At 35.1% G+C, this 27652-nt stretch overlaps 2 protein-coding genes across 12 annotated transcripts in view; one reads left to right on the top strand and one right to left on the bottom strand.

Moving 5' to 3' along the window:
- The window catches only part of SCAPER (S-phase cyclin A associated protein in the ER), a 571361-nt gene that overhangs the window by 303025 nt on the left and 240684 nt on the right, over positions 1–27652 (bottom strand). The window lies entirely within an intron of this gene.
- The window catches only part of RCN2 (reticulocalbin 2), a 466582-nt gene that overhangs the window by 145552 nt on the left and 293378 nt on the right, over positions 1–27652 (top strand). The gene's annotated exons all lie outside the window — the stretch shown is intronic.

Raw genomic sequence — 27652 nt, forward strand, 5'->3', positions numbered from 1 at the left:
TGCAGACACAGAGAATGTGGAAATTCCACATAGACAGTGGCCCTGGCCAGGAATTGATTATTTTTTTCATCATTAATGTTACAATGAAACAACATTATTTGAGGACCTGCTGTTTAAGATGTCATCTTAAAACAGAAATAGTTTCATATCTTCCTTGCCAATTTGGATACTTTTTACTAGTTTTTCTTGCCTACTTGCCAGTAGAAATTCTATTACAACAATGGCAAGAAGTGGCAAGAGTAGAGCTTCGTATCTTCTTCCTGATCTTAGAGGGAAAACTTTCATTCTTTCGCCATTGAGTATGGCTGTCAGCTGTGAGATTTTCCTAATTGTCCTTTACCAGATTAAGAAAGTTGCCTTCTATTCCTAGTTTGTTGGGTGTGTTTATTACAAAAGGTGGGATTTTGTTAAATACTTTTTCTGCATGAACTGAGTTGATCATGGTTTATGTTTCCCTTCATTCTATTAATATGATATATTATATTGTGTGACTTTTTTCTATGTCAACTACCCGAATTATGATATATAATCTTTTAAATATGCTGATGCATTCCTAAAATATTTTCTTGAGGAATATTGCATCTATATTCATAAGGGATATTGGTCTGAAGATTTTATTTCTTGTGTTGTCTTTATGTGGCATTAGTAGCAGTGTTATGCTGATTTCGTAAAATGAGTTAGGGCAGGTCTACTAGTGACAAACTAATTCAGTTACTGTTTATCAGGGAATGTATTAATTTCTCCTTCTTTTGTGAAGGACAGCTTTGCCAGACATAAAATTCTTGGTTAACAGGGCTGAAAAAAATTCTTTCAGTACACTGAATGTGTCATCTCATTGCCAAGTGGCCTCCATCGTTTCCGGTGAGAAATCAGTGATTAACCATACTAAGGATCCCTTCCTTATATGCTAAGTTTTTCTTCTCTTTTGCTTTCACAAAGCCCTTATTTCCCAGAGATATCTATTTCTGGCCTTTCTCTCTAAGCTTTTTGGTTAGTCTACTGTTTACCCCAACTGTTCTCCCTTTCCCTGGGAAATAGTGACTAAGTACATTTATCTTTAAATTAAAAAAAAAAAAAAAAAAATCCCCCAGGTGGCCTCCTCAGCCCTAGGAGAATTCTGAGTTAGGTAAAAATAAAAACAAATCATCTGACCCAGTGCTTCAGGTAGCCATCAGACAGGGCAAAACAGACAATTACAATTCTTTGAGAATATGGTCTGTTATGTTGCCTCCAAAAGTAGGTATCTGTACCAGGAATACAGACTGTTGTCTTCAAGGCTGCTGTTGAGGTGGAGAGTAGGAGATGAGACCAAGATAAGTTAAAATGACACAAAACTCTCTTACTGATATTCAGTTAATTTTACTTGATTAAGCATGTCCTTGATTTCAGTGGCCTTTTGATTACTTTCCAGCATTCCAAAAAAGTTGGTTCTCACTTAATTAACTACATTGTGGAGGTACGAACTTTGGTGGTTCCCTACCATACCATTTTAACTCACATAATTTAGGATTTCTGTTTTTTCAATAAGAAATCTTTATAATTACAATGAATAATGTTTAGCATTATTCCTGTCATTTTATTTAAAAAAAAACACAGTTTTGAGATAGAATTCATACACTATATAATCATCCATTTAAAATGTATAATATAATGTTTCTGAGTATATACACAAGACCATGCAGCCACTACCACCACCACCTAATTTTAGAACATTTTTCTCCTCCTGAATAAAACCCTGTACCCATTTACAGCCAATCCTGACTCCATTCCTTCTGATCCCATCTCTACACACCACTAATCTACTACCTCTATAAAATTTTTGTTTGAATATATCTTCAATTCTTGAGGATATATATCTAAGACCAGAATTACTGGATCATATGGAAATCCTACTTTTAACTTTTTGAAGAACTGCCAAACTGTTTTCCCAAGCAGATGCACCATTTTACATTCCCACTATCAAAATATAAAGGTTCCAATTTCTCCACATTCTTGTTACTGTCTTTTTAAATACACTCATCCAACCCGGAGCAGTGGCTCACACCTGTAACACTTTGGGCAGCCAAGAAGGGAGGGTCACTTGAGCCCAGTAGTTTGAGACCAGCCTGGGCAATACAGTGAGACCCCACCATCTCTATACACAATTTTTTTTTTAATTAGCCAGGTATGGTGGTGCATGCCTGTAGTCCTAGCTTCTTGGTAGGCTGAGGCAGGAGGATTGCTTAAGCCAAGTTGTTCAAGATTACAGTGAACTATGATGGCAACACTGCATACCAGCCTGCTTAACAGAGTAAAACCTATATATATATATATATATTCCACTCATTCTAGTTGTTGTAAAGCAGAATCCTATTATGGACTTGATTTAGACTTCCCTGATGACTAATTAGAATGAGTGTCTTTTTAAGAACATACTGCCCATTTGTATGTCTTCTTTGGAGAAATGTCTATTCCCTCTTTGGAGAAATGTCAATTCCTTTGTCCATTTGTTACTGAGTTGTATTTTTATTATTGAGCTGTAAGAATTATTTATATATTCTGGATATAAATCTTTCATTACCAGTATCTTTTACAAATATCTTCTCCCATTCTGTGGGTTGTCTTTTTGCTTTTTTGATGGGATCTTTTGAAGCACGTAATTTTAATTTTGATTTAATCCAATTTATGTTTTTGTTGCTTGCCATTTTGCTTTATGATTTCTGTTCAGTAAGGTCATCTTTTTCTTTTTCTTTAATTTCATTTATTGATCAAATCTTTTATGCTGTTTTCTTTAAGTTGCTCTCAACCAAGAGTTCACAATTTTAACAACCATAAATAACGACACTTTTATTTTTCCCTTTCTGATTCTTACATTTCCTCCTCAATCTTACCAAATTGACCACAACATCCAGTTTAGTATAAAATAGAAATGGCAGTGGCAGATATAGTCTGTCTTGTCTTAAAAGGGAATGCTATCAATAGTTCATCACTAAGTATGATATGTCCTCTAAGGTTTTGGTTGATATCTTTTACCAGATTGAGGAGGTTTCCCTCAATAATTTCACTCTGTTAAGAGGTTTTTCTGTTGAACAGATGTATTGGTTTTTCCAAATCTAATGAGAAAATTAGAATTTTTCTTCATAAATATTTTCTATTAATGTGGTGAATTATAACTCATTCATTTTCAAATAGTCAACCAATTTTATGTTCCAATAAATTCAAAATGATTTTCTTCAAGGACATAAACTATGTTGAGAATGACAAAATATTGGTCATTGCTATATTTTAAAAACAAGAACACTTATGTATTTGGCTATTTCCTTTGAAAATATTCCTAGTGTGGTTCTAAATTCTCGTACAGCATTTAATATATGATAAGCACTTTACATGAATTAATTTATTTAATTTTCATAATAAACCTGCAAGTTAGGTAACCATTTTACAGATGAGGAAACTGAGACACTAACAGGTTAAGAAGCTTGCTCAAGGTTACACGACATAGATGGATTTAAACCTAGTGTATTTAGATTTAGAGTCTAATAGAAAATGCCTGTCTTGTTTTTAAAAATAGAAAGGAAGAGTAAATAGGAGAAAAACATGGTTCTTTTGCCAGAAAGAGACACTTTATATGCTGGAATAAAGAGACTGATCACATACTGAAATTTCACTTTTAACAGAATTGAGTCAAACCTATACCCAAAGTATCTAAATATAAATTATTTTCAAATTCTTGCTTAACTAAATACTCTCTCAACATAAACAGGAACCTGGCTACCTGCTCACCCAGCAGGAACAAGAAAAGGAGGCACTGGGAGTCAAAGTAATTATCACCCAGCATAAACCAATATTTGCATTTGGTAACACCATATGGAATAAGATGCAGCATGATAAAACTGGAGAGCTAGGCAAGAAAGAAGGACAAGGAAAATGGGCAGCCTCTTTTGAGTTGATCATCATCACTGTCATCATCAATACTTTTAAATGACTTTGTTTAAATGAAGAACAACATGATGTCACTGAATATGGACACTAAAGACACAGACAGACTTGATTTTAATTCCACCAATTAATAGCTATGAAGTTTTAGTCAGGTTAGTTCTATGAACCTCAGTTTTGTCATGCCTAAAATAAGCAGGATGATGTTAACTTCCCAGAATTATGATAAGGAATCAATTAGAAAATAGTTGAAAAATATGCTACTCAGATAAAAATCAAACAAATGTTAGCTCTCTTTCCTGCTGAAATGTTATAAAGACCCAAATACAATCTATATTCAGATGTAAATGTACAAACATCATATACCAAGACTATACTTGATACCTTGATTATCCACATTTTCTTTATCTTCTAATCTATCCTAAATTTTCCTACACTTTATTTTTTGACTGTTAATAGTGATCATTTTAAAAACTTATTGATGCTACTTGTTCCACATACTTCAAGGCAGCTACATTACACATAATAGTTAGCAACTGGAAAGGATTACTCAGTAGTTTAAAACTAGTAGAAAGTTAAAAGTACAACTTTTATTTTTACTCTTTATCTTACTTTTTGAATAATCAACATATCATCAAAATATTAATATTACATTAAAATGTATCTTGATTACTTTTTTCCTCACAATTTCATCTACAGTACGCTGTAATATAAGCTTTTATCACTTCATACCTGGATTAGTAAAATAACCTGCTATTCACCATGTTCTCAACCTTCTATATTACCAGCAATGCACAGATGGCAAATTTTCCCAAATGACCAATTTCCTGATGTTATTTCTTTTATCATCTATAATATAATGGTTCCTTTCAAAGGGATCTGCATTCAAGACTCCTTATTTTGACCCTATTCTACTTTTTCAACTTTACATTCTTTAACATCATCACCTACATTGTATACGTTTGGACTTTTAGACTCCAGTTTGAGACATTTTGAGATTTTTTCTTTCCTAAGATTTTTGAGACATTTTTACCATTTAGGGTACTACCACTAGGAGGTAGTAGAGCTTGATTAACACCAGTACATATTCAAAAGGTAGGGTTAGGAGGAAATTATTCCTTTTACAAAAATAGGTTTCAATTAAAAAAGATAAGCAAACATTGAACAGTTTTACAAATTGATGTACTATCTACCAGTTGCTCTGGGATATCCCTTGTAGAGCTCGAACTGACTTACTATAGCCACAGGCACATCACCTATATCTGTGCCCCCTAGTTGAGTCAAGGATATCTGCCTACATGCTACATACTCTAGGGTCAGGGTCACCATCAATTTCTTCCTGTCTCCTTCCCTCACATCAGGACATCCACAGAACCTATTTCAGATTAGTTTCTCCAATCCATCTCCTTCCACATGCCTGTGCCAAACATTCTGGCATTTAACTTTGATCTTTACTGAATACTGTTCAATAAGGATCAAACTTGAACTACTGTTCAACTACTGTTGAACTACTTCCTCATATGAATAACTTACTTCATGTGAGGAAGTGTGGGTCTTTAGAAAGTCACCATCTGGCCAGTCATGGTGGCTCACGTCTGTAATCCCAGCACTTTGGGAGGCCAAGGTGGGTGCATCACTTGAGGTCAGGAGTTCAAGATCAGCCTGGCCAACATGGCGAAAACCCGTCTCTACTAAAAATACAAAAATTAGCCAGGTGTGGTGGCACGCACCTGTGGTCCCAGCTACTTGGGAGGATGTGGCAGGAGAATTGCTTGAATTTGGGAGGCAGAGGTTGCAGTGAGCTGAGACTGTGCCACTGCACTCCGGCCCAGGTGACAGGGCGAAACTCTGTCTTTAAAAAACAAACAAACAAAAAAAAGAAAGTCATTCTTTGTTAACCTAAACTATTCTCATTTGTAACATGAGGGAATTAAAAACTAGCTAAATTTTTAGGGTCTCCTAACTATAAGAGTTCATGATTTTAAATTCCTATAACAGTAGGCATATCACATTGTTAGTAAGAGCTTACCAAAATATAGATTCCTCCCCTAAAACCAAGTGAGTCAGAATCAATAGGCTGCAGGACCACGAATCTACCTTCTAAAAATGATTCCAGATGATTCTGATGCAGGATCTGATCTGATGAAGAACTACAGTTTGAAAATCACTACTATGTTTCATGATTTGATTCCTATCAAGACAATAATTATTATCAAGTCGAAGAATAATTAGTATTATTTGAGTTATTTCTCATAGACTACGCCAGCAGTTTTTAGAGTATGATCTGGCCCCTGGGGTCAGACAGAGTCTTTAAAAGGTATATAAGATCAAAACTTTTTCATTCTCATTCTCTTACAAGCACACAGTAGAGCTGAGGCAACATGGAATTTAATATTAAAACAGATTGAATACAGAAGCAGATGTGAGAATTCAGCTGTCTTTATTAAGCTGGACATTAATTTGCAAAAAGGTAAAATAATATGACTCTTCTCATTAATCTTTTTTTTGTTTTGGGAAAGTTGCTTATATAAAAATATGTTATTCCTGTGAACAAATAATGATTTTATAATATTTCTAAATGTTTGATAAATTTTCTAAAGATTTTCTTACTTTTCATTTCTAACATGATAAATGTTAATAAATATACCCATATAACAAGGGATATTTGAGGTCCTCAATAATTTTTACAAATGTAAAAACCTAAAAGTCTGAGAACTGCTTTCGTACATATAGTACACTCGAGTCCTCACTATTTTTTATGACCATAAAAACAAAAAAAAGTCTGAGAACTGCTTTACACATGTTATCAAAGCCTGTCTCAAAGAGCTTCAACAATTCCCCACAGTCCCCAGTATAAAACCTAAACAACTTACAGGCATCTGAGCACAGTCCTACTTGAAAAACTTTGTAATTGCCTTGCTCTATTTTATTTTTTTATACAGAGATATCACAGCTCCATTAAAGCAAAATATGCACATATATAAACAGAAGAAAATTGTTTTCCTAATTCCATTGCCAAATATACCCTCCCAGACACATACTCATGCTTCTGTTTTCTTTTAGTCTTTTTCTCTGTGCACAATGTGGATTTTTAACAGTAGCCTTATTCTATATAGTCAGCCCTCTGTAACCCTAGGTTCTGCATTCACACAGTCAACTAACAGTGGATTAAAAATATTTGTGGAAAAAAACTGGAATGTTGTGTCTGTATTTAAAACATACGTATTTTTTCCTTGTCATTATTCCCTAAACAATACAGTATAATAACTATTTACACAGCATATGCACTGCATTACATATTATAATTAATCTAGAGTTGATTCAAAATATATGGGAGGATGTGTGTAGGTTATATGCAAATAGTGCACCATTTTTCATCAGGGACTTGAACATCCCTGGATTTTGGTATCTGCAGGGGGTCCTAGAACCAAATGAGGGGTGACTATACATAAAATGTGTGATTTATCAATTTTCACCTTATACATCGTAAGCATATGCCCATTTTACATGAATTCTTCAGCAAATATTATGTGCTATAATTTACTTGATCATCTCTTTATTAATTACCTAAACTTTTATCCTAGTTTTGCTCTTATGAATACCAATACAATGGACACTCAGACTACTTTCATTTTGCTCATAATCATAAATATTGTATCTTAGCACAATACCTGAGGCATAGTTAGAGCTCAGTAAAGATCAGCCTTTTTTGTTTGTTTGTATTTATGCTTGTTATCATTGTCATTATTATAAACAGTCTTTCCTGACTGCCCCAGTCATACTGAAGTTTATCCTCCCTTGAATTAACCTAATACTTACTTGTATCTTTCTTTTGTTACTTTGGACACTGCCTCATAGAAGAGTTATTTACATACAACATTTACCTCTTTTAATATATTGCAAACTTGAGAAGGTTAGAAATTATGTTCTACACATTTTTGTATGCTGATAAGTATTTAAATGTGTTGAATGAATTCCTTAAGGTCACAAAGTAAATAACCAAATATTTTTTAAAAACACATGAATGGGCGTTAAAAATATTTAACAATTAGATTTAACATTAGATTTCACCTCAAAGTTCTGTCAGAATCCTATAATATTTGTTAAAACTTATGTCTTTCCCTGCCTCTCCTCTGTTCAACTTAGGTATCCTACTCCATGGTCAGGCTCTTTGGTCACTTCTAACACAAAAATTTACCCTATGTCAATTCTTGTACCCATGTAAATTTAACACAGACCCGTGTGTTTATCTATATCTAAATTTATATCTAAATATCCATGAAGGATTGCTTCCAGGATCCCCATGGATACCAAAATCTGCAAATGCTCAAGTCCCTTATATAAAAAGACATAGTACAGTTAGCCCTCCATATCTGCAGCCTCTGCATGTGGAACCCACAGATATTAAGGGTTAATTCTGACTGTAGATACACAAACACACACATGCCCCCCTCATTCTTTCATTCCTCTCCTTGCCCCATTTCAGAATACCTTCTCAAAAGTCAATTATGATTAAAGATAGGAAGTCTGTTAGCCTAGTGATTACCACTGGACACTTAAGCTGATGTCCAAGCTGCTAATACTGCAGGCAGAGGTCTAGCTATATACAGTGAAAAACTATGAATTCCCATGTTGCTCTTTCAGCTCTCTCTCCTCTCCTATTCCTACCCCCACACAAACTGCAGCTCAATGGCAATCTATTCCACAAATCTAGTTCCTTTATCTTCATCCTTCTGTACAAAAACCCAGTCCAATGATTAGAACTTTATTGCCTATCTTGCTTTTCTTAGTCCTCTTTGCCAAACTATGGATTCTTTCCACCTAAATTGCAGCAGCAAAGTTCTGACTCATAGCGTCTCCTTTTCCAAATTAAATCTGCCTATCAAAACTTTCAAACAACCACATATACTCTCACAGTTCTTCATCACATATAGGTTATACAAGTCCCTACTAATTAATTTTAGAACATATATCCAGTTTAAAATATATGCTAGTTCTGGCTTTGCTTGTAGAACATTTCCCTCATCCCACTGCTTGGAGAAAAATCAAGTATCTTCAGTTTTAATTCATCTTGAGTCAGGTCCTAAAAGCATTATCTTCACTACCTGTCTGTATCATGAAACCATTCATACTCAAGGCATGATCCTTGAGTATGAATTCCAATTTATGATAGTAATATGCAATTTGTTTCTGCCTTCTTAAGAGGCCAAAGAAATCTTAGTGATAAGAACCACAAAGCTCACAATCCAATCTCATCTAATTTTTCCACAAATTTTTACTGGACACCTACCATGTGCAGAAAACTGAAAACAAAAATCCTCGTGAAATTTATTTTCTAGTAGGAGAAAGATAATGTGTAAACACATAAACAGTTGAAATACACAGTACTATTTAGATGACAGTTAAATGTATTGGTAGAAAATTAAGTTGGGAAAAGAGAAGGTTGAAGAGGAGGTTATTATTTTCTTAAGGCCTTGACAATTTTTGCTTCCAGCCATGATTGAGTAACTAGTATCATATTGTCCTTTCTGTTACAAGCAACTTAGAAATTCTTAAATATATGAATTTTTTTCATGTATGGACAACTGTCAGCACAGGACTAGAATCCCTCAGAAAAAGAAAGCAAGTGAAATAAGTCCTATGATTGTCTCATCCTTTGTGCCTGAAGGCACTTTCCAGACAGCCACATAGCGGGGAAGGAAAGTAACCAAAAGAGAGCACACTTGTAAGTCTGAGCTAAAAAAAAGTTGGAATTTGTGGGGCAGAGTAGCAGAGTGAAAAGATGTATGCAGAGAAGGTCTACAAATCTTCAGAGAAGCCCCACTGAGTCTCTGGCCATATTAATCTGCTGAATGAGCAGGCAAGAATCTCTAAAACTGGGGAAAAAATAACTACCTAGGAACCGAAAGCTGAACAAGTACTGGAGCTTTCATAGAGCTGGGAAATGTTATATTTGAGGATACTCATTGAACATCCTAGTCATTCCGTACAGAGTTCACAAAGGACATACCTTAGAAGGAGGAACAACAGAGCCCTAGGATTAAAGATTACTCTACGTCAAACTAACAAAGTTTAAAACCACATTTTCAGAGACAAAAGCAAACCTACAAGTTTAAAAAATGCATTACAGAATTAAATTCTACATTCTCTTAAAGAAAACAATAAAACCCAGACATAGAGCAATGTAGCATTCATATTGTCCAATATATGAAAAAAATACTAATAACAAAATTACTAAGCATAAAAAGCAGAAAATCTAAGCCATACTCAGAGAAGAATCAGCCAAAAAGCAGGAAAAAGAAAGACAGATATAACGGACTTCAAGTCAATTCATAAACACATTAAGTGAAAACAAAAAAAAAAAAAAAAAAAAAAAAAAAAAAAACAGAAATCTCGAGAAACTGAAATTATAAAACCAAACAATGGAACTCCTGGAGATAGAAAATATAACACACGAAATAAAAAGTCACTGGATGATTTTAAAAGCAAATGAGATACAGTAGATAAAAACGACATAGAACTATCTAAACCAGAGAGAAAAAAGACTCACCTATGGGACAATACAAAATGTTCTGTATTAAGTACAACTGGAATCAGAAAATAGAAGAAAAACAGACGGGCAGAAAAAACTTTTTGAAGAAACAATGGCCAAAATTTTTCCAAATTTGGGGTAAAATATAAACTCACAGATTCAAAAAACTAAATGAATTATCAAGCAGAATAAACACAAAGAAAACCATACCAAGAAGAGTTCCTGACTTGCCTGGGCAACACAGTAATACAGGAGCTAGAAAGAAATTATTCAGGCAGATAGTAAGGATAAGAAAGTCCTCAGTAAGGTTTCCTTTTAATAAAAAAGCAGCCCCGAAATCCATTTCTTTTCTAATAAAAAGCAGCCTGACAAATAAAGCTGCAGGAGTAGATAAGCAAGCTGGAAGCTTGCATAGGTAAATGCCAGCAGCTGTGCCAACAGGGAAAAACGGCTACCTAGGGGCCAGGCACGTTCAACATGGAGGTTCCCTCTTCCCTTTTCTTTGTCACCAAGTGTGCAGTAAGGCAGGCCACATGGCGACAGCCAGGTAGAGACACAATCTGCATAATAAAAGATTAGGGTAGGATAGCCAGCTTCTTCATGCTATGCAAACAGCACACCTGGTCCAACCAAACTCTCACACCCTTTGTAAATGAGACACCACCTCCTCAAGCTTGTCAGTAAAACCCCATGCATTTCTCCATGAAACCAGAAGACCCACTGGAGTGCCCCTCTCTTTTTGCAGGAGAGAGCTATTTTCCTTTCTCTTTCTTTTGTCTATTAAACCTCTGCACTTAAACTCACTCCTTTGTGTGTGTTCATGTCCTTGGTTTTCTTGGCATGAGGCAACAAGTCTCGGGTATTTACCCCAGACAACGACGTCATTTCAATAGTCAGACTCAATCTCTAAAAACATTTAAAAAGTAGCTGAGCATGGTGGCATGCCTGTAGTACCAGCCACTCAGGAGGCTGGGGTGGGAGGATCACTTGAGCCTGAGAAGTTGAGGCTACAATGAGCTGGGATCATGCCACTGCATTCCGGCCTAGGGGACCGAGCGAGACAATCCCCCCGACCCCCATCCCCCCAGAAAACAAAAACCAGCAACAACAAACAAACCAGAAAACCATACCAAGGCACATTATAAAAACATTACTTAAAACCATGATATGGGGAAAAAATATATATATACTTATATATTTTTATATTTATATTAAATAGTTTATATTTATATCTTTACATATAAAATATATATAGCAGAAAAAAAAATAAGAAACATCAGATATAGTAAAAAAGAAAAAAAGAAATGTGTGTTCTCTGCTGATCAGAAACAACCAAAGCCATTTAAAAAAACAGAATAACATGTTTAAGAGATGAAAGAAAAAAAATCTACATCCATTAAAAATTTCATTCAAAAATAAAGGTTAAATAGATGTTCTCAGGCAAACAAATGCTAAGAAAACCTACTGCAGGTAGATCTGAACTATTAAAAACATTAAAGGAAGTTATTCACGTGAAAGAAAATGATACCACATAAAAATTCAGAACTACATGAAGCAGCAAAGAGCAAAACAAATGGTTTCTTAAATTATTTAAAAGATAACTGAAAGACTGGAACAAAATTAAAATGCAGGATTTGTAACATGAAGAAGTAAAATATACGATAACAGTAACACAAAAGGCAGAAGAAAGGAAGATGGACTCATATTGTTGTAAGGTTCTACAATAGTAATTGACGTACTATAATATTATTTGTAGGCATACTGTGATGGTTAAAAGATACATATTTGAAATCAAGCAAACACTAAAAATAAAAAGTGGTAGAGCTAATAAATCAATGAAGGGACATATGTCCAGACTAGGTGAAAAAAGGAGATTCAATTATATGATTATAATAGTTACACATTAAATATAACAAGACACAGTTCAAGTTTAAAGTGAAAAGAAAGGAAAAAGATATTATGCAAAAAACAAATTTTAAAAAACAGAAATAGTGCTGTTAAGATTACACAGAGTAGGTTTTAGGATAAAGAGAATTAGAATAAGATATGAAGAAGGAAAATTGATAATGGGAAAGGGAACAATTTGTCAAGAATATATACTTCTAAATTTGTATATATCTAATAACAAAGTTTCAAAATTTGAAGAAAAACTGGAAAAAGCCTGAAGGAAGAAAATTTTTAAAACATAATAAAGATTGAAAATGTGGACATTCTTTTTGAAGAAACAAATGGAACAATATCATATAGACAATATTACAGACAGAACATTACAAAATATTCTAACAGTACTAACCACATAGACCTAACTGACATAGAAAATACATCTATAATAAGCACAATGTAAGTGTATTTTAAGTAAATAAGCAATATTGATCAAGGCAAACCAGTTGCTGAGAAACACAACAAATCTTAGTATTTTTAAAGGGAATGAAATTACACACAGTATCTTCTCTGACCACAGAAAATTAAATCAGCACTTAAAAACAAAAAGATATCTGGAAAGTTCAAATGTTTGGAAATTCAGCAAAACACTTCTAAGTAATCAATAGGTCAAAGAAATTAAAAGTCAAATTATAAATATTTTGAACTATATCAAAATAAAACTACAACATATTAAAGTATGTTGAATGTAGGTTAAGTAGGTATTAGAGGGAAAGTGATAGCTATAACTACATATATTATAAAAAGAGAGCTTTCAAATCAATAATCTCAGAGGAAATCAGGAAAAACGAAAATATAAATATGAAGTAAAAACAAGTAAAAAAATAATAAAGACCATGAAATAAAAATGAACAAACAAAAATCAAATGCAGCAAAAATTCACTATTTCAAAAGGTTAACAAAATTGATAAATTCTTGGCCAGAGATTGGGGAGAACAAGGGAAGAAAAGACAAATTAAAATTTTCAGCAGTGAAAGAGAAGATATCACTAAAAATCATACAGGAATTAAAAGAAAAACAATGAAATTTTCTTCAATGCAAGCACACAATCTTCCTAACTCAATGCAAGCACAAGATTGAATTATTTTTCTTTCCTGATTGCTCTGGCTAGGACTTCTAGTACTGTGTGGAATAGGAGTAGTGAGAGTGGGCATACTTGTCATGTTTTAAAATTGCATTTTTTCAATGCAAGCACACAATTTCCTAATTCAGTCCAAGTACAAGATTGAATTAGGAAGAGACTGAAATCATGAATAAAGCAGTATTGACGTAGAAATTAAACTAGTAATAAAGAAACAACCAAACAAACAAACAAAACCCTTGACCAGATAGATTCACAGCCAAATTCTACCAGACATACAAAGAAGAAATGATACCAACCCTACTGAAACTATTCCAAAAAAAGCTGGAGATGAGGGACTTCTCCCTAACCCATTCTATGAAGCCAGAATCAGACTGACACCAGAATTTGGCAGAGGCACAATGGAAAAAAAAAAACTTCAGACTAACATCCTTCATGAGCACAGATGCAAAAATTCTCAACAAAATACTAGCAAATAAAATCCAGCAGCACATTAAAAAGTTAATACACCACAAATCAGGTAAGCTTTATTCCTGAGATGTAAGGCTGGTTCAACCAGCAACTCAATAAATGTGATTCACCACATAAACAGAATCAAAAGCAAAATCCATATAACCATCTAAATAGATGCAGAGGAAGCATTTGATAAAATCCAACATCCCTTCATGTGAAAACTTTCAACAGATTAGGCAACGAAGAAACATAACTAAAAATAAGGCCAGGCATGATGGCTCATGTGAGCCTGTAATCCCAGCACTCTGGAAGGCTGAGGCAGGCAGATCACTTGAGGTCAGGAGTTCGAGATGAGCCTGGCCAACACGGTGAACCCCGTGTCTCTGCTTTAAAAAAAAAAAAAATATATATATATATATATATATATATGGATATACACACACACACACATACACACACACAAACACACACAAATTAGCTGGGCATGGTGGGAGGTGCCTGTAATTCCAGCTACTGGGGAGGCTGAGGCAGGAGAATCACTTGGACCTGGGAGGCAAGGTTTCAGTGAGCCGAGATTGTGCCATTACACTCCAGCCTGGGCGACAGAGGGAGATACTGTCTCAGAAAAAATAATAATAATGATAATAATAATAAGAGCTACCTATGACACACCCACAGCCAACATCATACTGAAGGGGCAAAAGCTAGAACATTCTGCTTGGATCTGGAACAAGACAAGGACGCCCACTCTCATCACTCCTATCCAACATAGAACTAGGAAGTCATAGCCAGGGCAATCAGGAAAGAGAAAGAAATAAAAGGTATCCAAATAGGAAACAAAATCAAACTACCTCTCTTTGCTGACAATATGATTCTATACCTAGGAAATCATAAAGACTCTGCCAAAGGGCTCCTAGAATTGATAAATGACATTAGTAAAGTTTCAGAATACAAAATCAACAAACGGAAATCAGTAGTATTGCTATATACCAACAACATCCAGGCTGAGAGTAAAATCAAGAACACAATCCCACTGATAATAGCCACACAAAAAATGAAATACCTAAGAATACAGCTAACCAAGGAGGAGAAAGACTTCTAAAAGAACAACTACAAAACTGCTGGAAAAAAATACAGATTATACAAACAAATGGAAAAACATTCCATGCTCATGGATTGGAAGAGTCAATATGGTAAATATGGCTACACTGCCCAAAGCAATTTACAGATATAATGCTATTCCTATCAAATTGCCAATGTCATTCTTCACAAAATTAGAAAAAAATGATTCTAAAATTCATATGAAACCAAAAAAGAGCCCAAATAGCAAAAGCAATCCTAAGCAAAAGAATAAAGCTGGAGAATCACACTACCCAACTTCAAGCTATACTATAAAGCCACAGTAACCAAAACAACTTGGTATTGGTACAAAAACTGACACACAGGACAATTGAACAGAAAACTCAGAAATAAAGCCATCTATAACCATCTCATCTTCAACAAGGGAGATAAAAACAAGCAATTGGAAAAGGATTCCCCATTTGATAAATGGTGCTGGAATAACTGAATAGCCATATGCAGAAGATTGAAGCTGGACCCCTACTTTTCACCAGATACAAAATTGACTCAAATGAATTAAAGATTGAAAAGCAAGACCTCAAGCTACAAAAATTCTGGAAGACAACCTAGCAAATACTTTTCCCAACATCACCATTGGCAAATAATTTTGGCTAAGTCCCTAAAAGCAACTGCAACAAAAACAAGAATAAGCAACAAGTGGGACATAATGAAATCAAAGAGATTCTGCACATAAAAATAAACTATCAGCCGAGCCAAGATACAACAAACAGAATGGGAGAAGATATTCAGAAACTATGCATCCAACAAAGGCCTAATATCTAGAATCTATAGAGAACTTAAACAAATCAACAAAGAAAATAACCCATTAAAAACTAGACAAAAGACATGAACAGACACTTCTCAAAAGAAGATATATAAGTAGCCAAGAAACATGAAAAAATGCTCAGCATCACTAATCATCAGAGAAATGCAAATCAAAACCACAATGAGCCCAGCACTTTGGGAGGCCAAGGTGGGTTGATCACGAGATCAGGAGATCAAGATCATCCAGGCTAACACGGTGAAACCCTGTCTCTACTAAAAAATAGGAAAACAAAAAATTAGCCGGGCGCTGTGGCGGGCACCTGTAGTCCCAGCTACTCGGGAGGCTGAGGCAGCAGAATGGCATGAATCCGGGAGGTGGAGCTTGCAGCGAGTCGAGATCACGCCAATGCACTCTAGCCTAGGCAAGAGAGCGAGACACCATCTCAAAAAAACAAAACAAAACAAACAAAAAAACCCACAATGAGATACCATCTCATACCACTAACAATGGCTATTACCACAAAGTCAAATAACAACAGATTCTGGTGAGGCTACAGAGAAAAGAGAATGCTTACACAGTGTTCGTGGGAATGTAAATTAGTTCAACCACTGTGGAAAGCAGTCTGAAGATTCTCAAAGAACTCAAAACAGGGCTACCATTTGACCCAGCAATTCCATTATAGGGTATATAGCCCAAATAAAACAATCATTCTACAAAAAAGACACTTGCAGAAATCTGGAAGTGGTTGGCAAGGCCACCAGGCAGCAAATATGAGTGCAACAAGTCCCTGACTCAGGCATCCTGCTTCCCCTGGCCTGGCTCACCAGGTCCTACCAAGGTGGCTTACTCTTTTACGATTTTGGGTCTGGTTGTAGGAGGCCTGAATGTCGTTAGCAAACAAGGCTGGTTGAGTGAATCCACTTTACGCCATGATCAAACCTCCAAGGGCAGCAAAGAAGATAAAAGGAAAAAGGATAGCAACTTCAAAGATTAAAGAAACAACAGCTCACAGAGCTGAGAAAGAACTAGTGCTAGAACTATGGTAACTCAAAGCCAGAGTGTCTTCTTACCTCAAAACAACAGTACTAATTCTTAACAACAGCAATGATTCTTAACCAGGCTGAAATGACAGATACAGAATTCAGAAGATGGAAAGGAATGAAGATCATCGAGATTCAGGACAAAGCATGAACTGAATCCAATGATTCCAAGAAATACAACAAAATAATACAGGAGCTGAGAGACAAAACAGTCATTTTAAGAAAGAACCAAACTGATCTGATAGAGGCAAAAAAACTCACTTTGAGAATTTCATAATAAAATCTCAAGTATTAAGAGCAGAATCAACCAAGCTGAGGAAGAAAATCTCAGATCATGAAGACTAGTTTTCCAAATTAAATCAGACAAAAATAAAGAAAAAAGAAGAAGGAACAAAACCTCTGAGAAATATGGGGTTATGTAAAGAGACCAAATCTATGACTCACTGATGTCCCTGAAAGAGAAGGAGATAAAAAGCAAGCAACCTGGAAACATATTTGAGGACATCATCCATGAAAATTTCCCCAAACTCTAGAGAGAATAACATTCAAATTCAAGAAACTCAGAGAATCCCTGTGAGATACTACACAAGACAACTATGCAGAAGACATACAGTTATCAGACTCTCCAGGCTCAAAGTGAAAGGAGGAATTATCCATTTGTATGCATACAAAATTTCTTAAGAGAGAAGGGACAGTCCCCCACAAGTAACCTCATCAGGCTAACAGTGGATTTTTCAGCAGAAACACTACAAGGCAGAAGAGACTGGAGGTGTATATTCAGCATTATTAACAAAAATTCCAACCAAGAACTTTAAATCTAGAAAAACTAAGCCTCATAAGAGAAGGAGAAATAAGATCCTTTTTAGACAAGCAAATGTTAAGGGGATTCATTACCACAGACCTGCCTTTAAAAAGGTCCTTATATATAGTGGAAAGAGAAAAGACTGTTATGGCCCAAAAAAACAAACAAAGACACTTAAATATGTAGGCCACTAACACTATAAAGCAACTGCACAATCAAGTCTGCATAATAACCAGCTAACAACATGGCAGGATCAGATCTGCATGTATCAATATTAACTTTAAGTGTAAATGAGAATAATGCCCCCAATTAAAAGGTGGAGTGGCAAGGTGGATAAAGAAGCAAGACTCAACCATATGCTGTCTTCAATGGACCCATCTCACAACTAGTGATAGCCACAGGTTCAAAGTAAAGGGATGGAGAAAAATCTACAGAACAGGAAACAGAAAAAAGCAGGGGTTGTTATTGTAATTCCAGAAAAAAAAAAAAAAAAAGAATTTAAATCCACAACAAACCAGACAAAGAAGAGCATTACATAATAGTAAAGGATTCAATTCAACAGGAAGACCTAACTATATTAAACATGTATGCACCAAACACATGAGCACACAGATTCATAAAGCAAGTTCTGAGAAACTTATGAAAAGACTTAGATAACCACATAATAATAGTGGGAGACTTCAGTAATCCACTGACAGCATTAAACAGACTACTGAGGTAGAAAACTAACAATGATATTCGGTACCTGAACTTGACACTTCACTAAATGGACCTAATGACATCTAGAGAACTCTCCACCTCAAAACAACATAATAAAGATTCTTCTCATCTGCACAAGGCACATGGTCTAAAATCACCCACACAAGTGAGCCATAAAACAATTCTCAGCAAATTCAAAAACCCCAAATCATACCAACTACGATCTCAGACCACAGCACCACAAAAATAAGTACCAATTCCAAGAAGAGTGCTTAAAACCATACAATGAAATGGAAATTAAACAACCTGCTCCCAAATGACTTTGGAGTAAACAATAAAATTAAAGCAGAAATCAAGAAATTCTTTGAAACTAATGAGAAAAAAAGGTATGACATACCAGAATATCGGGGACACAGCTAAAGCAGTGTTAAGCAGGAAGTTTATAGTGCTAAACTACCACATCAAAATGTTAGAAAGATCTCAAATAAACAGCCTAACATAACACCCAAATGAAGTAGAGGAAGAGGAATCCAATCCCAAAGCTAGTGGAAGACAAGAAATAACCAAAATCAGAGCTCAACTGAAGAAAACTTAGATGAGAAAAAAACCATGCAAACGACCAATGAATCCAGGAGTTGATTTTTTTTTGACAAAGTAAGATTGATAGACCACTAGGCTAGACTAATAAAGAAAAAAAGACATAAGATCCAAATAAGCCAATCAGAAATGCCAAAGGGAACATTACTACCTGCCCTACAGAAATGTAAACCCTCAGAGACTATTACAAACACCTCTATGCATACAAACTAGAAAATCTATAAGAAATTGATAAATTCCTGGAAACATACAACCATTCAATATCGAATGAGGAAGAAATTGCAATTCTAAACAGCCCAATAACTAGGACTGTAACTGAATCAGTAATAAAAAGCCTATGAACCAAAAAAGCCCAGGACCAGATTTAGAGCCATATTCCACCAAATGTATAAAGAAAAGCTGCACTATTTTCAAAAAATAGTGCAGGAAAGACTCTTTAACTCATTCTATGAGCCAAGCATTATTCTGATATCAAAATCTGGCAGAGACACAACAATAACAAAAACAAAAAAAAAAAAAGAAAGAACGAAAGAAAAAAGAACACAGGCTCAAGTCTGTAATCCCAGCACTTTGGGAGGCCAAGATGGGCAGATCACGAGGTCAGGAGATCGAGACCATCCTGGCTAACATGGTGCAACCCCTTCTCTACTAAAAAAAAAAATACAAAAAAATAGCCGGGCGAGGTGGCGGGCTCCTCTAGTCCCAGCTATTCGGGAGGCTGAGGCAGGAGAATGGCGTAAACCCAGGAGGCGGAGCTTGCAGTGAGCTGAGATCCGGCCACTGTCATCCAGCCTGGGTGACAGAGCGAGACTCTGTCTCAAAAAAAAAAAAAAAAAAAAAAAAAAAAAAGAACACAGGCCATTATTCATGATGGACATGCATACAAAAATCCTCAAGAAAATACTAGCAAACCAAACCCAGCAACACTTCAAAAAACTAACTCACCATGATCAAATAGACTTTATCCCTGGGATGCAAGGTTGGTCAACAAACACAAATCAATAAATAGGATTCACCCATACACAAAACTAAAAACAAAAACCATATGATCATCTAAATATATGCAGGAAAGACTTTCAATAAAATTCAACATCCCTTCATGTTAAAAACCTTCAACAAACTAGGCAGAAAAGGAATATGCCTCAAAATAATTAGAACCGTATATGTCAAACACACAGCCAATATCATACTGAACAGGCAAAAGCTGGAAGCATTCCCCTTGAGAAATGGAACAAAACAGGTTTCCCACTATCACCACTCCTATTCAGCATAGTACTGGAAGTCCTAGCCAGAGCAATAAGGCAAAATAATGAACAAAAGGCATCCAAATAGGAAGAGAGGAAGTCAAACTATCTCTGTTTGCTGACGATATGATTCCATCCCTAGAAAACCCCATAGTTTCTACCCCCAAATTCCTAGATCTGATAAACAACTTCAGCACCATTTCAGGATATAAAATCAATGTACAAAAATCAGTGGCATTTCTACACACCAACATCCAAGCTGAGAGCCAATTCAAGAACGCAATCCCATTCACAAAAGCCACAAAAAGAATAAAATACCTAGAAATACAGCTAACCATGGAGTTGAAAGATGCCTACAAGAATTACTAAACATTGCTCAAAGAAATCAGAGATGACATAAAGAAAGGCAAAAATATTCCATGCTCATGGAGAGAATCTATTGTTAACATGGCCATACTGCTCAAAGCAATTTATAGATTCAATGCTATTCCCATCAAACTACCAATGATATTCTTAACAAAATTAGAAAAAACTATTTAAAAACTCATATGGAACCAAAAAGAGCCCCAGTAGCCAGAGCAATCCTATGTAAAAGAACAAAGCTGAAGACATCACATTACCCAACTTCAAACTATACTTTACAAGGCCATGAACCAGAACAGCATGGTACTGGTACAAAAACAGAAACATAGATGAATGGAACAGAAAGAGTGTGCAGAAAAAATGCCACACACTTGCAACCATCTCATCTTTGACAAAGTTGACAAGAACAAGCAGTGAGGAAAGGAATTTCTATTCATTAAATGGTGCTGGGGTAATTGGCTAGCCATATGCAGAAGCTAAAACTGAACCTCTTATTTACACCATTTACAATAATCAACTCAAGATGGATTAAGTAACTTAAATGTGAAACCTCAAATTATAAAAGCCCTAGAAGATAGCCTAGAAAATACCATTCTGGAAACAGGATCTGGTAAATATTTCATGATGAAGAAGCCAAAAACAATTGCAACCAAAAAAATTGACAAATGAGACCTATTTAAAATAAAGAGTTTCCACACAAGGAAAGAAAATATTAACAGAGTAAACAGACAACCTACGTACTGGGAGAAAATATTTGCAAACCATGAATCTGACAAAGGTTTAATATTCAGAATCTATAAGGAACTTAAAAACAAATTCACAAGCAAAAAACCAACCTCATTAAAAAGTGGCCAAAGGATATTACAGATACATTTTTTTTTTTTAAGTCAGGGTCTTGCTCTGTTGCTCAGGCTGGAGTACAGTGGTACAATCAGAGCTCACTGCAGTCTCGACCTCCCAGACTCAAATGATCCTCTTGCCTCAGCCTCTGGAGAAGCTGGGACCACAGGGGATGCCATCATGCACTGCTAACTTTTTCATTTTTTGTAGAAACAGGGTCTTGCTATATTGCCCAGGCTGATGTCAAACTCCTGGCCTAAAACAATCCTCTTGCCACAGCCTCCCAAAGCATTGGGATTACAGACGTGAGCCACCACACCCAACCTGAACAGACACATTTTTAGGAAGACAAACACATGGTCAACAAGCATATGAAAGAATGCTTAACATCACTATTCATTAGAGAAATGGAAATCAAAACCCTAATTAGATACCATCTTATACGAGTCAGAATGGCTATTATTTAAAAAGTCGAAAAATAATAGATGCTAGTGAGGCTGTGGAAAACAGGGAATGCTTATATAATACTGTTGATGGGAATGTAAATTATTCCATTATTGTGCAGAGCAGTCTGGAGATTTCTCAAAGAAAGTAAAACAGAACAACCATTTGACCCAGCAATTCCATTATTGGGTATATACCCATAGGAATATAAATCTTTCTACCACGAAGACACATGTATGTCTATGTTCATTGCAGCACTATTCATAATGGCAAAGACATGGAATCAACCTAAATGCCCACCAATGGGAGAGTAGACAAAGAAAATGCGGTACATATGTATCATGGAATAACAGGCACCTCTAAAAAAAGAATGAGGTTGTATGCTTTGCAGCAATATGGATGGAGCTGCAGGTCATTATTCTAAGCAAATTAATGCAGGAACAGAAAACCAAATACTACATGTTCTCATAAATGGGAGTGAAAATACTGAATACACATGGACACAAAGAACGAAACATCAGACACCGGGGCCTACTTGAGGGTGGAGGGTGCAAGGATGTTGAAGATCAAAAAACTACCTATCAGGTACTATGCTTATTACCTGGATGACAAAATAATCTATACAACAAATATCCTGTGACATACAATGAACTTGTGTAGTAAAGTTGCCCAAATACCCTTGAACCTAAAATAAAAATTTTAAAAAATAATAAACAAATAATTTAAAAGGTGTGCTCCCCCCCTTCTCTAGGGGGAAAAAAAAAGACATACACTCATGTGGTCATCAAGGCAGTATTTACAATAGCAAAAACATGGTTTTAGGTTGTCTATGGGAACATGGAACATCAATCTATGATGAAAACTCTCAAGAAACTAAGAACAGAAGAAAGCTTCCTTAATCTGATAAAGAACATTTAAAAAAAAATAAAAACAAAAACAAACTACAGCTAACATCATCCCTTAATGGTGAAAAACTGCTTTCTCCCTAAGATCAGGATGAAGGCTTCTGTTCTGTATTTTACTGAGGGTACAAGACAGTGTAGTATGATAATAAAAACAGTATACAAATTGGAAACTAAGAAATAAAACTTTTCACTCCCAGATACCATGCTCATGTACATTAAAAATCTTATAAATTTACCAAAAAAAACTTATTAGAGCTTATAAGTCAATTTGGCAATGTCCCGGGATATAAGGTTAATATGCAAAAATAAACCGTTTCTATAAACTAGCAAGAAACAAGTAAAAATGAAAACAAAATAACATTTTAAATGATATTCCATGTGTAACACTTATACACTAAAAATCACAAAACATTACTGAAATTTTATAAAGAAGCTCTAAGGAAATGCAGAGAATATACCATAATCACGAATTGGTAGACCCAATACAATACTATCACAATGTCAGTTATTACCAAGCTAAGCTATAGCTTCAATGCAATACTAATCAAAATCCCAACAGGCTTTCTTATTTCAGAAAGTAAAAAACTAACTTAAATGTAAAACCCAAAACTCAAAACCATAAAAACCCTAGAAGAAAACATAGGCAGTACTATTCAGGATACAGGGATGGGCAAAAATTTTAAGATGAAATCACCAAAAGCAATTGCAAAAAAAGCTAAAATTGACAAATGAGATCTAATTAAACTAAAGAGCTTCTGCATAGCAAAACAAACTATCTTAAGAGCAGACAGGCAACCTACAGAATGGGAGAAAAAATTTGCAATCTACCCATCTGACAAAGGTCTAATATCTAGAATTTACAAGAAACTTAAATTTACAAGAAGAAAAAACAATCTCATCAAAAAGTAGGCCAAGGACATGAACAGACACTTCTCAAAAGAAGACATTTATGTGGCCAACAAACATATATTAAAAAAAGGTCAATATCAGTGATCATTAGAGAAATGCAAATCAAAACCGCAATGAGATACCATCTCATGCCAGTCAGAATGACGATTATTAATAAGTCAAGAAAAAAACAATGCTGGCAAGGCTGTGAAGAAACAGGAACACTTTTACACTGTTGGTGGAAATGTAAATTAGTTCGACCATTGTGGAAGACAGTGTGGTGATTCCTCAAGGACCTAGAACCAGAAACACCATTTGATCTAGCAATCCCATTACTGGGTATACACCCAAAGTAATATAAATCATTGTATTATAAAGATACACGGACACATATGTTTGTAGCAGCACTATTCACAATAGCAAAGACATGGAACCAACCCAAATGCCCATCAATGATCAACTGAATAAAGAAAATGTGGTACATATACACCATGGAATACTATACAGTCATAAAAAGTAATAAGATCACGTCCTTTGCAGGGACATGGATGGAGCTAGAAGCCATCATCCTCAGCGAACTAATGCAGGAACTGAAAACCAAAGACCACATGTTCTCACTCACAAGTGGGAACTGAACAATGAGAACATATGGACACAGGGAGGGGAACAACACACACCGGGGCCTGTCAGGGTTCGAAAGGAGGGAGAGCATCAGGACAAATAGCTAATGCATGCTGGGCTTAATATCTAGGTGACGGGTTGATAGCTGCAGAAAACCACCATGGCACATGTTTACCTATGTAACAAACCTGCATGTTCTGCACGTGCATCCTGGGACTTACAGTAAAACAAAATTTTTAAAAAATAAAATCAATTACAACAACAACAAAAGAAAGTAAAAAACTGATCCTAATATTTACATAAAAATTGCAAAGTCCTGAGATGAGCAAAACAAGCTCAAAAAAGAAAATAAAGTTGAAGGACTTCTACATTATTTGAAGACTTTCTACAAAGCTAGAGAAATTAAGATAGTTTAAAGATAAACTTATCAATGAAATAGAACTGAACTGAGAATCCAGAAATATATTCAAACTAATAGGGCAGATTTATATTTTTATCAAGGTTTCAAAACAGAAAATTAGACATCAATGGAATGCGACAGAGTCCAGAACAGAATCACACATATATGATAAGATTTTTTAAAATCAAGGTGCTAAGGCATATGGAAAAGAAAAATATTTTCAAAAATGATAGTACAGCAGGCTATCTATAGAAAAATAAACCTGGACCTATACTTTATATCATGCCTACTAATTTATTTTAAATGGACTATAAGCCTAAATGCTAAAGCTAAAATTACAAATCTTTAGAAAAAAAAAATGATAGAGTATCTTTTGACCTTTGAGCAGGCAAAGATCTCTTAGGCATATCCAGAGAGCACTAGACATAAAAGAAAAATACTGATAAAGCAGATATTATTAAAATTAAAACTTTTGCTTATCAAAAGCTATTATAAAGAAAATGTATATGTAAGCTCCAGAATGAGAGAAAACACATCTCAGTACATATATCTGTCCAATAACTTGCAGTTAGAATATATAAATGACTAATAAAATGACAGGCCATTTTTTTAAATTGGGATACTTCATAAAGGAAAATATTGAACAGTTTTAAAGGATATGAAAAGATGATAAATATATGTGTTAGTCACTGGGGAAGTGCAAATGAGAACAACAATGAGATACCACTACATTCCCACTAGAACTAAACTAAAATTTAAAAAACTAATAATAACAAATATTGGCAAGAATGTGAAGGACCTGGAATTCTCAGATTGCTAATGGGAGTATAAAATGGCACAACCATTTTATGGTTTATGGAAAACAGTTTGACAATTCTACTTCTAAGTATTTACCGAAGAGAAATAAAAATATTTGTTCACCCAAAGACTTTAAAGGAGTTTTATTTATAAATGTCCCAGATTGGAAATCTAAATGTCTATCAGTAGAAAGTGGTATATCCATACAATGGATATAGTCAGCAATAAAAAGGGAAGAAATTACATATACACGTCAACACAGATAAATCTCAAAAACAGTATAATCAGTTAAAAAAAAAAGCCAGCTGCAAAAGAGTGGATGTCATTTATATAAATTTCTTGAACTGGAAAAAGTAATCTCCAATTATAGAAAGCATATCAGTGGTTGCCTCAGGCCAGGAGTGGTGGGAGACTGACTGCAAAGAGGAACAAAACACTTTATGGGGCAATGAAAATGTTCTAAATCTTGATAGGGGTATGGATTGTATGACTATCTAGATTTTTCAAAACTCAAAACAGTTTATTTTTGACATCGCCACATTGCACTTAAATAAATCATACATCAATGAAAAAAGTCAATAGATACAGTTAATATGCACAGAATGGACACAAATGGCAAAATATTAGAAGATAAAAGTATTTTTCCTATGGTTATTTACATTTTTAAGATTTTCCTTAAAAAACAAAGCATTAGTTACATTAAAAAATAAATAAATAAATAAGGTCCTCAAAAGCAGCTTCATTGATAAGGTGACATTTGATCAAAGACCTGAAGGAGGCGAGGAAGTCAACTGTATGGATGTATGTGAGAAGAGAAGAACCTTCTAGGAAGAGGAAACCTGAACTATAAAACCCTTGAGGTTTTGACAAGAGCAGTGACAGGCTCTCAGTTACATTTTAACAGGTCCGCTGTGGCTGCAGTGTTTAGAATATACAAGGGCAGAAACAAGGAGACTAGTCAGAAGGCTACTGTAACAATCCAGGTAAGAGATGATTGAAGCTCGGATCAGGGAAAGCAGTGAAGTTAGAGAAACGTCCTCAAATTCCGAATATGTTTAAAGCAAAGCTAACATTTGCAGTTAGATTGGATGTGAGGTGTTGGAGAAAGACAGATCAAGGATGACTTCAGTGGTTTTGGCCTAAGCAACTGGAATAAAGTATTCATTTGCTGATATAGAGAAGACTATGAAATGAGGTAGGTTTTTTGTGGCAAGAGGAAAGAGCAGGTTTGTTTTGGATATACTAAGTTTGAGTAAAGCTGAAGATATAAAATTGGTATCATTGGCAAGTAGAGGTATTTATAGCCACAGAACCAGGGTGATCACCAAGAGAATGTGAACATTAAAAATAGACAGGTTCAAAGAACAGGCCCTTAAAACATTCAAAAGTATCAGGAGGTCTGCAAGTTCTTAGCATAAACTAGAAACGAAGGTCAGTAATGCCCTAAAATACACCGTAAAACTATTCTGAGAAATCTGGACTAACTTCAAAAACTAAAATCAAAAAAGCCTTTTCTATTCTTTGATTAAATGGGCAGTCTGAAGTTATCACTGATTATGTAAGTTGAAATAGACACCTAGATCAATCATGATCTTAACACCGAAACTACTGCACTATTCACCATTATTGTACATTCTATATTCCTATAATCCCATGGGTCAAGCTTCTCCATCTTTGAGACACTTAGTAATAAAAGTATAAGGACATATTCAGAATAGTTGCCCTCGAACAGCAAAGGATTATCTACTAAAGAAGAGCTATCTCTGTGTCCTCCACCGGACTCATCCGTCATCAAATGACACTCAAAGCTTGTGAGGTAATGATGTACTACACAGCTGTCCGATCTTCAGATGACACTTTGGAGGTTGATGATAAACTACAGGTCTGACAACTCACTTTCCATTTTAAGATATTTCTTGAACTTTTTCTTGTTGTGACAGGCAACCAAATTGATTAAGCCTAGTCATGGGATTTGACACTACAGCCAGTAGACTTCTATTTGTTGATTGCTATTGATTTTCTTTGATACTTCATTTAAAAATCAATAGTTGGAAAGAAAAATAGGCTTGGTTTACACATACTTAAACATACTATTGTATGCTGGAGGAGGCACAAGTTTGGCAGAGCTTTGGCATCCAATTATAAGAAGAGCTCTTAACAGGTGAAAGCAAGGGCTTTAGATCGATATGCAGTTTTCTTTCTCA

The sequence above is a fragment of the Macaca thibetana genome, chromosome 7 (assembly GCF_024542745.1).
Source record: "Macaca thibetana thibetana isolate TM-01 chromosome 7, ASM2454274v1, whole genome shotgun sequence".
Lineage (NCBI taxonomy): Eukaryota > Metazoa > Chordata > Mammalia > Primates > Cercopithecidae > Macaca > Macaca thibetana.